The sequence below is a fragment of the Dendropsophus ebraccatus genome, chromosome 5 (genome assembly GCF_027789765.1).
Source record: "Dendropsophus ebraccatus isolate aDenEbr1 chromosome 5, aDenEbr1.pat, whole genome shotgun sequence".
In the NCBI taxonomy this organism is placed as follows: Eukaryota; Metazoa; Chordata; class Amphibia; order Anura; family Hylidae; genus Dendropsophus; species Dendropsophus ebraccatus.
In genome coordinates, this window is record NC_091458.1 from 50,043,715 (window position 1) to 50,059,293 (window position 15,579).

Here is a 15,579-nt window from a genome sequence, read left to right on the forward strand (position 1 = left end):
GCGCCTTAAAGGGGCCGTGCTACCTGGTGTTGGCTGTCTGCCGGCATTTAATAAAGCGCCTGTCTGTCTGGGCCCTGCCTGCAAATAGATACATGTCCGAGTCTCCTGCACGGGGGCGCCTGAGGCCACCCACCCGCCGGAGCCGCGACCCTCCATTAGCCGTGTGCACGGAGCCCGCCCCACATCTGTGAGGGGAAAGTAGTGCAAAGCTTCTGCCCAGGAAGGGGCAACATGTCCTCAGTGAGAGAAGCCGCACCAGAGCCGCATGGCCACCTGTAGATGCGGATAGTTCTAGTGTAACAGGCTTGTGTTCACATTGTGCGGTGTGCTTGTGACTGGGCCATTACATTGCACCTGAGGGGCATAATGGAGGCTCCCTGGGGCTGCACATAGATGCAACCATTGGCAGCCTCTGCCTGTGTGGTGTGGCTGCCAGGCAGAATAGTGAAGAGTGTATGGGCCCACATATGGCTTATATAACGTGTGGTATATGGACGATACACCACACATTGTGTGCTATATGTGGGCCCATACACTTCAATGGCTGATCATAGTCTATTTGTGATGATACTCTGTTTCCTCAACCTATGCACTGGTCCACCATCTATTACCCAGCACCAAACCAGGCTGAAGCATTGCAGGTGGGCCGGCCCACCCCCAGTAGGGGAAACCCCTGCCCCTCTGTGACGTGGCCCCATTAGAATTAAAGGAGAAGTCCAGGTAATTTTTTTATTAAAGTATTGTATTGCCCCCCCCCAAAAGTTATACACATTACCAATATACACTTAATACAGAAAATGCTTATAAGGTGCTTTTTTTCACTGCACATGGTGATGTCACTTCCTGGATAACATGGTGATGTCACTTCCTGGATAACATGGTGATGTCACTTCCTGGATAAAATGGTGATGTCACGACCCGACTCCCAAAGCTATGCGGCTGTTGCTGCTAGAGAGGATGATGGTAGAGGGATGCTCAGTGTCCTTCCAGTTCCCTGTGTCCCTCAGTGCCCCCCTGCCATCATCCTCTCCAGCAGGCACAGCCTGCACAGCTCTGGGAGCCGGGTCGTGACATCACCATTTTATCCAGGAAGTGAAGCCTTGATGCAGCAGTAAGTGCAGGGAAAAAGCACTTTGGGGGACATTTATGAAGGATATACTCAAGGCGTACGCCAGGGGGAAGGTGCAGATTCGGTGGGTGAGATTGGAAGGGCGTGACGTGACAAGCAGGCGTAAATCGTGACCAAAATCTACACCTGCTGGGAGCAGATTCGGGCATTTTTTTATTTTTTTTTTATTCATGGGCTCTATGCCTGTTATATACAGTGGTCCCTGAATTTACCATATTGATAGGTTCCAGATGACCATTGCATGTTGAAAATATTGTATCTTGAGACAAATACTCTATAGAAAACTGGTAATTGGTTCTTAAGCCCCAAAAAAGGTCATCCCAAAATGAGAAAAATCTAAGATTTAAAGTGTACCTGTTATAAAAAGTCAACAGTAGATGTGATATAAAGCAAGTTGGAAATTTACATTGTTTTTTTTTAGTTAACATGTAAAACACATTTCCTGTTTTCTGACTTTTTTTTTTTTCTAAAAAAAAAAACAGGAAACACTCAGAAAACAGGAAGTCCTGTGTATCCCAGGCTATCTGAGCGCTCACAGAGAGAAGGCAGTCATGTGACTGATGGACACATTAAGCCGTGACTCTCTGTACTGTCCAGAATTCCTGTGTTTAACCCCTCAGCGACCCATGACGTATCTGATACGTCATGGTGCCGCTCGGGGTGTTCAGAGCGGGGTCCCGCCGGGACCCCGCTCTGAACGGCGCTGATCCCGGCTGACACGTGCAGCCGGGCAGTGCCTCTATTAGCCGGCGCGGGTCCCGTTGCCGCGCCGGCTAATTAAGCCTCTAAGTGCAGCTGTCAAACCTGACAGCTGCATTTAGAGGCACTGCGCCGCACGTCCCTGGTGTCTAGTGGGACGGATCTCCCCCCCCGCGATGCAATCGGGGGGGGGAGATCCGTTCTTCTGCCCGTGCCGGGCCTCAGCGTCGGAATGACGCTGATCCCGACTCGGCAATAGATTGCTATGGCCTGCAGCAGGCCATAGCAATCTATGACCGATCTAATCGATCTTTGCTGTGTATATACACAGCATTGATCTCTATGAGAGATCAGTGCTGTCTATATACAAGTCCCCCAAGGGGGCTTCTAGTTACAGTAAAAAAAAAAGTAAAAAAGTGTTTTTATTAATAAAAAAATCCCCTCCCCTAATAAAAGTCCAAATCACCCCCCTTTTCCCATTTTATAAATATAAATTAATAAATAAATAAACATATTTAGTATCGCCGCGTGCGTAATCGCCCGAACTATTAATTAATCACATTCCTGATCTCGCACGGTAAACGGCGTCAGCGCAAAAAAATTCCAAAGTGCAAAATTGCGCATTTTTGGTCGCATCAAATCCAGAAAAAATGTAATAAAAAACGATCAAAAAGTCGTATATGCGCAATCAAGGTACCGATAGAAAGATCACATCATGGCGCAAAAACTGACACCTCACACAGCCCCATAGACCAAAGGATAAAAGCGCTATAAGCCTGGGAATGGAGTGCGCGCTCACAGGAGAGTCGGACGCTCATAGAGTATGAATGGGGAGTCCGATGCTCCGTCATTCTCTATGGGCATCGAACTCTCCTGTGAGCGCGCGCGCCGGGCTTCGGGCGCTCATATCTCTGTGACCCGACCGGATCAAGAAGCGGGATCAGGTGAGTATAGGGGGCTGTAACAGGGGGTCGGGAGCCTGTCACCCCGACACGGGGGTGACAGGTCTCCTTTAATCTCTTTTTTAACCAGTACAAGTCAGAAAAACTGCCTTCCAGAGACTGGACCTGGATTTCTGGTAAGTTCAGCTTTGTTTTACAGCATGATAACAACAAAAATAATGAATGTATATTGCACACTTGCTTTATTTCACACCTACTGTTGATTTAGATTTTGAAAGGTATAACGACAGGTACAATTTAAATAAAAATAAGGACATAAGTAATATGGATACTGCAAGTCCTTACATACAAATTTCAGAAAGAGCTACTGGAAATTACTTTCTTTGTAGAGGGCCAGAGCATTTTCAAGGTCCTATACAGATCACACAGGGTCCCAGAAAAATACAATGAAGCTGCCCTCACCTGGTGCCCAAGAGAGTAACTCATCCTGGCAAAGAGCAATACAGGACATGTAGTATCACCCTATGGTGTAGAGAGGAATTAATAGACACACACAGCAGTACAGGACATGTAGTATCACACTATACTGTAGTGAAGATACTAGACAAACAGCAGTACAGGACATGTAGTATCACACTGTACTGTAGAGAGGAGATACTAGACACAGCAGTACAGGACATGTAGCATCACACTATACTGTAGAGAGGAGATACTAGACACAGCAGTACAGGACATGTAGTATCACACTATACTGTAGAGAGGAGATACTAGACACACAGCAGTACAGGACATGGAGTAATACACTATACTGTAGCGGAGATAGACACACACAGCAGTACAGGACATGTAGCATCAAACTGTACTGTACAGAGGAGATACTAGACACACACAGCAGTACAGGACATGTAGTATCACACTATACTGTAGAGAGGAGATACTAGACACACAGCAGTACAGGACATGGAGTAATACACTATACTGTAGCGGAGATAGACACACACAGCAGTACAGGACATGTAGCATCAAACTGTACTGTACAGAGGAGATACTAGACACACACAGCAGTGCAGGACATGTAGTATCACACTGTACTGTAGAGAGGAGATACTAGACACACACAGCAGTACAGGACATGTAGTATCACCCTGGACTGTAGAGAGGAGATACTAGACACAGCAGTACAGGACATGTAGTATTACACTGTACTGTAGAGAGGAGATACTAGACACAGCAGTACAGGACATGTAGCATCACACTATACTGTAGAGAGGAGATACTAGACACAGCAGTACAGGACATGTAGTATCACACTATACTGTAGAGAGGAGATACTAGACACACAGCAGTACAGGACATGGAGTAATACACTATACTGTAGCGGAGATAGACACACACAGCAGTACAGGACATGTAGCATCAAACTGTACTGTACAGAGGAGATACTAGACACACACAGCAGTACAGGACATGTAGTATCACACTATACTGTAGAGAGGAGATACTAGACACACAGCAGTACAGGACATGGAGTAATACACTATACTGTAGCGGAGATAGACACACACAGCAGTACAGGACATGTAGCATCAAACTGTACTGTACAGAGGAGATACTAGACACACACAGCAGTGCAGGACATGTAGTATCACACTGTACTGTAGAGAGGAGATACTAGACACACACAGCAGTACAGGACATGTAGTATCACCCTGGACTGTAGAGAGGAGATACTAGACACAGCAGTACAGGACATGTAGTATTACACTGTACTGTAGAGAGGAGATACTAGACACACACAGCAGTACAGGACATGTAGTATCACCCTGTACTGGAGAGAGGAGATACTAGACACACAGCAGTACAGGACATGTAGTGTCGCACTGTACTGTAGAGAGGAGATACTAGACACACAGCAGTACAGGACATGTAGTATCACACTGTACTGTAGAGAGGAGATACTAGACACACACAGCAGTACAGGACATGTAGTATCACATTGTACTGTAGAGAGGAGATACTAGACACAGGAGTACAGGACATGTAGTATCACACTATAATACTGTAGAGAGGAAATACTAGACACACACAGCAGTACAGAACATGGAGTATTACACTATACTGTAGCAGAGTTACTAGACACACACAGCAGTACAGGACATGTAGTATCACACTATACTGTAGAGAGGAGATACTAGACACAGCAGTACAGGACATGTAGCATCACACTATACTGTAGAGAGGAGATACTAGACACAGCAGTACAGGACATGTAGTATCACACTATACTGTAGAGAGGAGATACTAGGCACACACAGCAGTACAGGACATGTAGTATCACACTGTACTGTAGCGGAGATACTAGACACACACAGCAGTACAGGACATGTAGTATCACACTATACTGTAGAGAGGAGATACTAGACACACAGCAGTACAGGACATGTAGTATCACACTGTACTGTAGAGAGGCGATACTAGACGGCACATCCGTATAGTGAAAAAAGTTGTGGTATTTATTGGTACATCAAAAAGTACAAAAAAAAAGTACCAATAAATACCACAACTTTTTTCACTATATGGATGTGCCGCAAAATTCTTGGATTTATTTAGTTGAAGATTTAATCCAATCTCCGTTGCTAGGCACTCCAGCACTGAAACTGGGAGTGCGCTCTATTGTGGACATTATATATATATATATATATATATATATATATATATAATATATACTGTGTATATATATATATATATATATATATATATATATAAACAAGGCATATATCTCTGTGCTGAAAGGACTATGAAGATTAAATTAAAAAAAAAACATATGCATGGTATCCTGATGTGAAGCCCTGTTCCAGCCACAGGCTTATTTACGCCTGACAGGTTCACTTTAAAATGTAACAGGAATTAAGCGTAAGATAGCACCATAGCCTTGGTAGAAAAAAGGAACAGTATTTATGGTCATAAATGATGTGATAATATGACAAGCAGCTTTTACAAATAGGATAGTCTGTAATCATGTGACTAATAGAATTATATAGACCAGGTCCTCCCAGACACCCACAGGCTTGGCACATCAGACACATCAAGCACCACAGTCTTTTCAGTTATCAGCATATCTACTGTAAGAACATGTCAGAGAGAATAAACCGGTTACCCTGAAAATGCTGTCCAGTATGCAGGCCTCAGGATACTAATGGAGAAGCTGAGCAGACTGCTATATACAGATGTTTAGTGGAAAATATTCAGTATACCTTGCATTAAGTTAAACCTCAGCTTATTCTGGGCTTTAAAAAGTCTACTCAGTGGTTCTACTAAGTGACTGACAGCTGTCTTAATGCACACTTATGTAGGGAGAGCTGTTAATCACTGGGTAAACATAGTATGTAAAAGTGTACAAATGGAGAGCAATAAGAATAAAGACACATACTTCCAGGGAAGCATGTTAGTCAAACCACATAAACATTACCCAACACACAGGTGTCAAACTCATTGCCCTTCAGCTGTTGAAAAACTACATTTCTGTAACGGCTGGGGTCAGTGGATCCGCGTAGCCTACACAAGCGATGGCACTGAGCCGCACCAGGGAGCGGAGTCTAAGGGGCCGCTGGTCTTCACCAGAGCCCGCCGCAAGGCAGGATGGGCTTGCTGCGGCAGGCGACCCCCAGGTCGCTACCCCTGGCGCGACCTGCTTGTGTAAGTGGCGAGTGGATGCGAAGTACAAAATCGTAGGGCAAGGACGTAGTCAGGGACGGGCCAAGAGGTCAGGGCAGGCGGCGTACAAGGGCGGAGACAGGTAACGTAAGCAAGGACTGGTACACGGAAAATGACAGTAATGTAGGGAACGCTTTCTCTGATAGGCAAGGGCACTATAGATCCGGCAAAGGGCACAGGAAGGGGCAGCCTTTAATAGGGGCAGGGAAAATGGCCAGGCCAATTGTGGGGACACTGTGCCTTTAAGACATAGCAGAGCCGGCGCGCGCGCGCCCCAGGAGGCGGGGACGCGCGCGTCGGCTCTGACACACTGAGACTCCCCGGCGTGCAGTGCAGACGCCGGGAGTCAGGGAAGAAGAGCACACAGGAGCCCCAGGAGACGCAGGGGACCTCCTGCGGCAGGTAAGGGATGGGGTCGGGCAGCGCTCAGGAGCGGAGGCGGCGCGGACCGCCATGACAGTACCCCCCCCCTTTGGCCTCCCCCTCTTTCTGACCTGCAAGAAGTTCTTTACGAGGTTGCGGTCCAGGATGTTAGCTTCAGGTTCCCAAGACCTCTCTTCAGGACCAAAACCTCTCCAGTCGACTAGGAAGTAACGTTTCCCTCGAACGGTCTTCATGGCAAGAATGTCCTTGACAGTATAAACGTCCGTGGTGTCCAGTTGAGGAGAAGGTGGGGAAGGTTCACGGGAATAGCGATTAAGGACTACAGGTCTCAGAAGGGAAACATGAAAGCAGTTGGGGATGCGCATAGAGGATGGCAAACGGAGCTTGTAGGCCACGGGGTTGATGCGTCTCAAAACCACAAAAGGACCCAAGAAGCGAGGTCCCAATTTGTAGCTGGGTATCTTCAGGCGTATGTATCTGGAGGATAGCCATACCTTGTCCCCAGGGTTAAAAGACACGGCAGGTCTTCTCTTTTTGTCTGCCTGAGATTTCATGCGGGAGGAAGCCTGCAACAATGACTGACGAATCCTCTCCCAGATGGCCGAGAAGTCTTGGACCAGGACGTTGACAGCAGGCACGTCTGGAGAAGAAGAGGAGGACAAAGGTAGAGGAGGACGAGGATGACGACCGTAGACGATGTAGAATGGGGATTCTCCTGTGGAGCTGGACTCTAGATGATTATAAGAGAACTCAGCCCAGGGTAGCAAATCGGACCAGTCATCTTGTCGAGCCGACACAAAGTGACGTAAATAGCAACCCAGAATTTGATTCACTCTTTCCGCTTGACCGTTAGACTGAGGATGATAGGCTGAGGAGAAGTTTAATTTCACTTGAAGGCGGTAACAAAGGGCCCGCCAGAACTTAGAGACGAACTGTGTTCCTCGATCTGACGTAATGGTGGCCGGGAGACCATGCAGGCGGAATATGTGCAGGAAGAAGAGATTGGCTAGACGGGGAGCAGATGGGAGACCAGGTAGTGGGATGAAGTGCGACATCTTAGAAAAACGGTCGGTTACCGTCCAGACTATGGTATTGCCGGCAGAGGAAGGTAGATCTGTGATAAAGTCCATAGCAATGTGCTGCCAAGGGGCTTCTGGAACCGGTAGTGGATGGAGTAGGCCAGGTGGTCTCTGCCGAGAGATCTTGTTGCGGGCACAAGAGGAGCATGAGGACACAAAGTCTTTGACATCCCTCCCTAACGTTGGCCACCAGTAGTAACGGGAGATAAGGCGAAGAGATTTGTGTACACCTGGGTGTCCAGCCAATAGGGAGCTATGTCCCCATTTGAGGATTCGTCTTCGAAGAGCTGGACGAACATACGTCTTTCCAGGAGGTAGGAGACGAAGATCGGCGGAAGCCACAGGAAGCAGGCGTTCTGGTGGTACAATATGACGAGGAGTAGAATCTTGTCCCAGGACATCAGAAGCGCGGGACAAGGCATCGGCCTTGATGTTCTTCTCCGCGGGGCGGAAATGGATGAAGAAATTGAAACGGGAAAAGAAGAGGGACCAGCGGGCTTGCCTAGGATTAAGGCGCTGGGCCGTCTGGAGGTACAGCAGATTTTTGTGATCCGTAAAGATGTTGACCGGATGTCTAGCCCCCTCCAGAAGGTGACGCCATTCTTCAAGGGCCATCTTGATGGCCAAGAGTTCCCGATCTCCAATGGTATAATTCTTTTCGGCTGGAGAAAAGGTTTTAGAGAAGAATCCGCAGGTGCGGATCTTACCCTTGGCATCCTTTTGTGTAAGAACTGCCCCAGCACCTACAGAAGATGCGTCCACCTCCACGGAGAAAGGTCTGGTGGGGTCAGGACGAGTTAGGACGGGTGCCGAGGCAAAGGACGTCTTAAGGCGTTGAAAGGCTTCTTCTGCTTCAGGTGGCCATACCTTAGGATTAGCAGTCTTCCGGGTAAGATTGACGATGGGTGCAACAAGGGTAGAATAGTGCGGAATGAACTGCCGGTAATAGTTGGCGAAGCCAAGAAAGCGCTGGATGGCTCGAAGTCCGACGGGGCGAGGCCACTGGAGGACAGCCGAAAGTTTCGCGGGATCCATCTGGAGACCTCTGTTAGAAACGACATAACCCAGGAAAGGAAGGCTGGATTGATGAAATAGACATTTCTCCAGTTTGGCGTACAAGTGGTTCCCCCTCAAACGTTGGAGGACCAGACGTACATGCTTGACATGAGAGTCCAAGTTGGGGGAATAGATGAGAATATCATCTAAATATACCACCACACAGGTGTAGAGTAGGTCACGAAAAATCTCATTCACAAAATCTTGGAAGACGGCTGGCGCATTACAAAGGCCAAAGGGCATGACCAGATACTCGTAGTGGCCATCACGGGTGTTAAAGGCCGTCTTCCACTCATCTCCCTTGCGGATACGGATTAGATTATAAGCACCCCGCAGGTCGAGCTTGGAGAAAATCTGGGCTCCATGGAAGCGATCGAACAGCTCTGAGATCAAAGGGAGAGGGTATCTGTTCTTGAGAGTAATCTCATTGAGACCCCTATAATCAATGCAGGGTCTCAGAGATCCATCTTTCTTCTGTACAAAGAAGAATCCCGCTCCTGCGGGGGACGTGGATTTTCGAATAAACCCTCTCTGAAGATTTTCTTTTATATATTCCGTCATGGCCTCGGTTTCCGGGACGGAGAGAGGATACACTCGACCACGTGGCGGAGTAGCACCTGGCAGGAGATCAATGGGACAATCGAAGGGACGATGTGGAGGTAGGACTTCAGCCTGTTTTTCAGAAAAAACGTCTGCAAAGTCCTGATAGGCGGTCGGTAACCCAGGTAGAGGCTTAGGTGGAACTGGAGTCGGGACACAGGGACGAGGAACCTGTATACAACGTGAGGAGCAGGCAGGACTCCAGCGTAGGACCTCTCCAGTGTTCCAATTCAGGGTAGGTTCGTGCCGTTGTAGCCAGGGAAGTCCCAGGAGAATCTCAGAAGAGGAGTGCGGTAGTACAAAGAACGTAATCTTCTCCTTGTGCAGAGCCCCCACCTGAAGATTCACAGACACTGTGCGGTACCGAATAGTCTCTCCAAGAGGTTCCCCCGTAACAGAGGAGATGCACAGGGCCTTGGCAAGGGGCTCCACGGGGAGTTGCCATCTTTGAACCAAATCTGCACGAAGAAAGTTACCTGCAGAGCCTGAATCCAGGAATGCTGTGGCCAGATGTTGTCGACCTGACGGGACGGTGATCAGTACAGGTAGAGATAACCGCGGAGAGGTAGTACACACACCTAGGACGGCCTCTCCCCCGTGACCTAGGTGCGGGCATTTCCCGGACGCTGAGGGCGCTGAGGACAGTTTAGGCGAAAGTGGTCGGGACTGGCACAATACAGGCACAAATTGTGGTCCCGACGACGAGTCCTCTCTTCCGGAGACAAACGGACTCGGTCCACCTGCATAGGTTCCTCGGCTGAGGGTTGAGACAAGGGAACAGGAGGTTTCTGGAAGGCTGGAGCCAAGCGGAAGGTTCGACGGGGGCGGACCAATTCTCGTTCCTGTCGGACTTCTTCCTCTCTTTCAGAGAAGCGGACGTCAATGCGCGTTGCCAGGTGAATAAGATCCGTCAAGGAGGACGGCAAGTCTCGGCTGGAAAGCACATCCTTGACATGGCTGGCTAGGCCATTCTTAAAAGTGGCGACCAAAGCGGCATTGTTCCAATCAAGCTCAGCTGCCAGAGTACGGAACTGAACTGCATACTCTCCTACGGAAGATCTTCCCTGGCGCAAGTTCAGAAGGGCTGTCTCGGCGGAGGAAGCTCGGGCTGGCTCTTCAAAGACACCACGGAACTCAGAGACAAAGGCTTGCACGTTGGCTGTAACAGGGTCATCCCGGTCCCACAAAGGAGTGGCCCAGGCCAGTGCTTTCCCGGAGAGCAGACTGATTATAAACGCCACCTTGGACCGTTCCGTATTAAATTGGGTGGCCATAAGCTCAATGTGCATGGAGCACTGGGTCACGAAGCCTCTGCACAGCTTGGGATCCCCGTCATATTTAGAGGGAAGCGCCAGGCGAAGGTTTGGTCCAAGAGCGGAGACTGCAGGTTGTGCTGGAGGAGGCGACACAGATGCAGATGGAGACTGTGGAGCCGTAAGAAGCCGCTGTACCATGGCGGAGAGTTGCTGCATCTGCTGCGATTGCTGGGCAATCTGCTGGCTCTGTTGAGCGACCACTCGGGTAAGGCTTCGGATGTCTGGCACCTCGCCGGGATCCATGGCCGGATCTAACTGTAACGGCTGGGGTCAGTGGATCCGCGTAGCCTACACAAGCGATGGCACTGAGCCGCACCAGGGAGCGGAGTCTAAGGGGCCGCTGGTCTTCACCAGAGCCCGCCGCAAGGCAGGATGGGCTTGCTGCGGCAGGCGACCCCCAGGTCGCTACCCCTGGCGCGACCTGCTTGTGTAAGTGGCGAGTGGATGCGAAGTACAAAATCGTAGGGCAAGGACGTAGTCAGGGACGGGCCAAGAGGTCAGGGCAGGCGGCGTACAAGGGCGGAGACAGGTAACGTAAGCAAGGACTGGTACACGGAAAATGACAGTAATGTAGGGAACGCTTTCTCTGATAGGCAAGGGCACTATAGATCCGGCAAAGGGCACAGGAAGGGGCAGCCTTTAATAGGGGCAGGGAAAATGGCCAGGCCAATTGTGGGGACACTGTGCCTTTAAGACATAGCAGAGCCGGCGCGGGCGCGCCCCAGGAGGCGGGGCCGCGCGCGTCGGCTCTGACACACTGAGACTCCCCGGCGTGCAGTGCAGACGCCGGGAGTCAGGGAAGAAGAGCACACAGGAGCCCCAGGAGACGCAGGGGACCTCCTGCGGCAGGTAAGGGATGGGGTCGGGCAGCGCTCAGGAGCGGAGGCGGCGCGGACCGCCATGACAATTTCCCACCATGCCTGGACAGCCAAGGCTAAAGCATGATGGGAATTGTAGTTTTGCAACAGCTGGAGAGCCAGCTTTTGACACCAATAACCTAATACCCAATGGTGCCTTGGATTACGAGCATAATTCGTTCCGGGACTGTGCTTGTAATCCAAATCCACTCTTAAACCAAAGCAAATTTTCCTATAAGAATTCATAGAAATGCAGACAATTGGTTCCACACCCCAAAAATAATGATTTATTATTCTGAATAACATGTAAAACAAATGAAACAAACATTCAGAAACAGCTGACTATGTCATATTATAAGTTACTGTACAGTAATGGAGAAGATGGGAAACACCAGGGCTGACAGAGACTGCAGGGAGTATGAAGGAATGAGCAGGGCAGATGTGGGCACAGTATAGCAGCGCTCTCTGTCCGGAAAGAGAGAGGTTACAGCTATGAAGAGATTACCTCCACAGTCCTGTCCCCTGATGCAAGCCCCAACCTGAAGTGGATCTGCTATGATTTGGAAGGTGAGGGAGACTTCCTGGGTCAGAGTACAGGGCTGTAGACCCCGCTATGCAGGCCATGCCCCTCCTCCACTCGCGCTCCCACCCAGTACAGGGAGCTCTTAAACCAAAGCAATGCTCTTAAACCAAGTCACAATTTTGAAAAACTGTGAGCTCTTAAACCAAAACGCTCTTAAACCAAGTTACTCTTAAACCAAGGTACCACTGTATATCATCCTTAGAGATGAGCGAACCTCGAGCATGCTCGAGTCGATCCGAACCCGAACTTTCGGCATTTGATTAGTGGTGGCTGCTGAAGTTGGATAAAGCTCTAAGGGTATGTGGAAATCATGGATATAGTCATTGGCTGTATCCATGTTTTCCAGAAAACCTTAGAGCTTTATCCATGTTCAGCAGCCCCAGCTAATCCAATACCGAACGTTTGGATCGACTCGAACCCGAACCCGGTTCGCTCATCTCTAATCATCCTTCTATCTTCACAGGACTGAAACTGATTGTGTTCAGGAAGAGGCCTTCGCATCACACCATACAAAAGTGGTGACTATTTAGTAAGTGACTATTGTAAATCACTGACTAGGACCGCTCACTGGACACCCAGAGGTTTAAATGACTAGGTATTGGAATCTTTTCCCACAAAATTCTACATTAATCTGCTTATCTCCTCCGGCTCTATAACACAATGCACACAGATAGAACTATGTTTATAACCTTGAGGGTAGCTTCACACCTACCGTATCGCGGCAGAAAATCCGCTGCGGATCCGCAGCAGATTTAACAAAATGAATAAACACAGCACCAAATCCGCACTGTCAAATCCGCTGCGGATCCGCAGCAGATTTAATAAAATGAATAAACACAGCACCAAATACGCACTGTCAAATCCGCTGCGGATCCGCAGCAGATTTAACAAAATGAATAAACACAGCACCAAATCCACACTGTCAAATCCGCTGCGGATCCGATGCTATGTTCATTCATTTAGTTAAATCTGCTGCGGATCCGCAGCGGATTTTCTGCTGCGAGACGGTAGGTGTGAAGGCACCCTGAAAGGTTTCTTTGACCCCTGAATAGATGAGGGACTGGATAGAAGCGTATAATGTCAGATTTATCAATAGATTTGTCTGGCTGAGGACAAGGTCACAAATATTTTATTTTGTTTTGCAGACGTTTTTTTCGTCAAATAATAACTGTATGTATTACCAATTATTGTTCAATACCTGGCAAAAGACTGCTGTTTTTTTCGGCGTCTTTTGCAAGAAAACTGTACTTCGTTGCAAAAGACAAGAAAAAAGTATGTGTGAATATAACCAAAGTCTACGCCACAGAAATAAGCAGAAACAGGCATACCATACAAACTGTGCCCATTTCAGCCAGCAACAAACAAAAAAAGCGCAAACATTTAGTCTGGTAATTCTTGACGTTGCCCTTCTATGAGCCCAGACCAGAAGCCCAAATGACTGTTGTGCTGCTCCCTGCCACCCACCACATATTGACCGCTGTATGTATATACACAGTACAGGCACAAGAATGTCAGTCAGAAGCCAATAGGCATAGACATTGGTACTTAAGACTATTGAGGACAACTGCATGCTTATAATGGTAAGGACTACTTCCCTTCCCTTGGTATCAGAGCTATTAATATTATTGCAATGTTGGTTAAGGTAGAAAAAAACATTGTTTATTATCTGTGTAATAGATAAAGTGAAATCATAAAATTTTTGGAGTAAAGGCCACACGAAAAATCTCCCGGTCCTCTGTACATGGTGCACTGGTCCTTAACTGATCTCTGCTTCTTTCTAGTCCCGACTTCACAAGACACTGTGGTGTCCCACCTCAATTGGTGATTGGCTGAGCAGGCAGGTCCTGTAGGGCCGAGATGGCACAAAACCTGGAAGAAGGAGGCCAAAAGCGGTCATCACCATTATCATCTTTTACCAGGTGAGTTGGGAGAAAGATTACAAGCAATATGAGAAAAAATTACTTAAAGAGGACCTTTCACCCCCCGTGCCGGGGTGACAGGCTCCCGGCCCCCCGCTAGAGCACCTTATACGTACCTGATCGCGCCAGGTCCCGCTTCTTGAGACGGTCGGGTGACGGAGATGTCAGCGCCCGAAGCCCGCCGCACGCTCATAGAGAATGACTGGTAAGTCCGACGCTCCGTCATTCTCTATGAGCGCTGGACTCATCTCAGGAGCGCACGCGCCGGGCTTCGGGCGCTGACATCTCCGTCTTCTGACCGTCTCAAGAAGCGGGACCCGGCACGATCAGGTAAGTATAGGGAGCTCTAGCGGGGGGTCGGGAGTTTGTCACCCAGGCACGGGGGTGACAGGTTCCCTTTAACTGAAAGTTAACTGAGAGTAGTAGATACTTGAAAATCTTCCAGCAGATGTGGTTGGTAAACCAAAAGTAATTGAATGTAATCCTATCTGGGATATACATATCTATCCTAAGATAATAATAAAGGAAATAATATAAGGGCAGACTAGATGGACCGGGTGGTCTTCGTCTGCTGACAATCTTCTATGTTTTTTTATTCTGCTTTAAAAGAGACTGTATAGCTGAAGACAATAAAGTTGAGATATTCACCATGCCATATATTTTCCTTTACACTCAAAGATAAATGCAATCCCAGTGGAGAAATTTCATGTTAGTGCCTCTAACACAAACTTCAGAGTCACCTGCTCCCTTCTCAATAACAGGAGCCAAAGTCTCAGGTCCCTTAACAACCTCTGACTGGTTCTGCTTATTAACTATATTTGCGTCATGCCAGACTTCACAAACACCAAGCTTTCATGCTTTTATGACGCTCTGTTCATTACACTGATGCCACTAATGCTGTCATCTGCTGTAGCAGCCGGCAGACTATATTTTTTTACACTTCAGCTTTCACCTCCCCCCCCTTGGTCATTGCCCTGGCACACCACTGTAGTCCAGTTGCCTCAGGCCTAATTCACACGTCAGTATTTTTCATCCGTTTTCCTGGACCAGGAAAAACGGGATCCATTACAACCCATTATTTTTAATGGTGCTATTCATACATCCGTTTTCTTTGCGGATCCGCAATCCATGACGAAATAAAACGGACATGTTGTAATATGGTCCGTAATTACGGAACGGACACCCCAATAGAAGTCTATGGAGAGCACAAAATTTGCAATCTGCAGAACCATCCGTATCCGTTTTTTGGTGACATCACCAAGCTCCTCCTGCCAGAAATATCCTGCCTGATAGAAATGACTGTAGAGTGAACCCCAGGTGACCTTTTTTGGGGGTTGGGAC

The 15,579-nt window shown here is 48.3% G+C and overlaps 1 long non-coding RNA gene across 1 annotated transcript in view; it reads left to right on the top strand.

The window, feature by feature from the left end:
* The window catches only part of LOC138792557 (uncharacterized), a 39,739-nt gene that overhangs the window by 149 nt on the left and 24,011 nt on the right, over nucleotides 1-15,579 (top strand). The window contains exon 2 of the long non-coding RNA XR_011363154.1: nucleotides 14,101-14,238. This is a non-coding gene — a long non-coding RNA (uncharacterized lncRNA). The remainder of the gene's footprint in view (nucleotides 1-14,100; nucleotides 14,239-15,579) is intronic.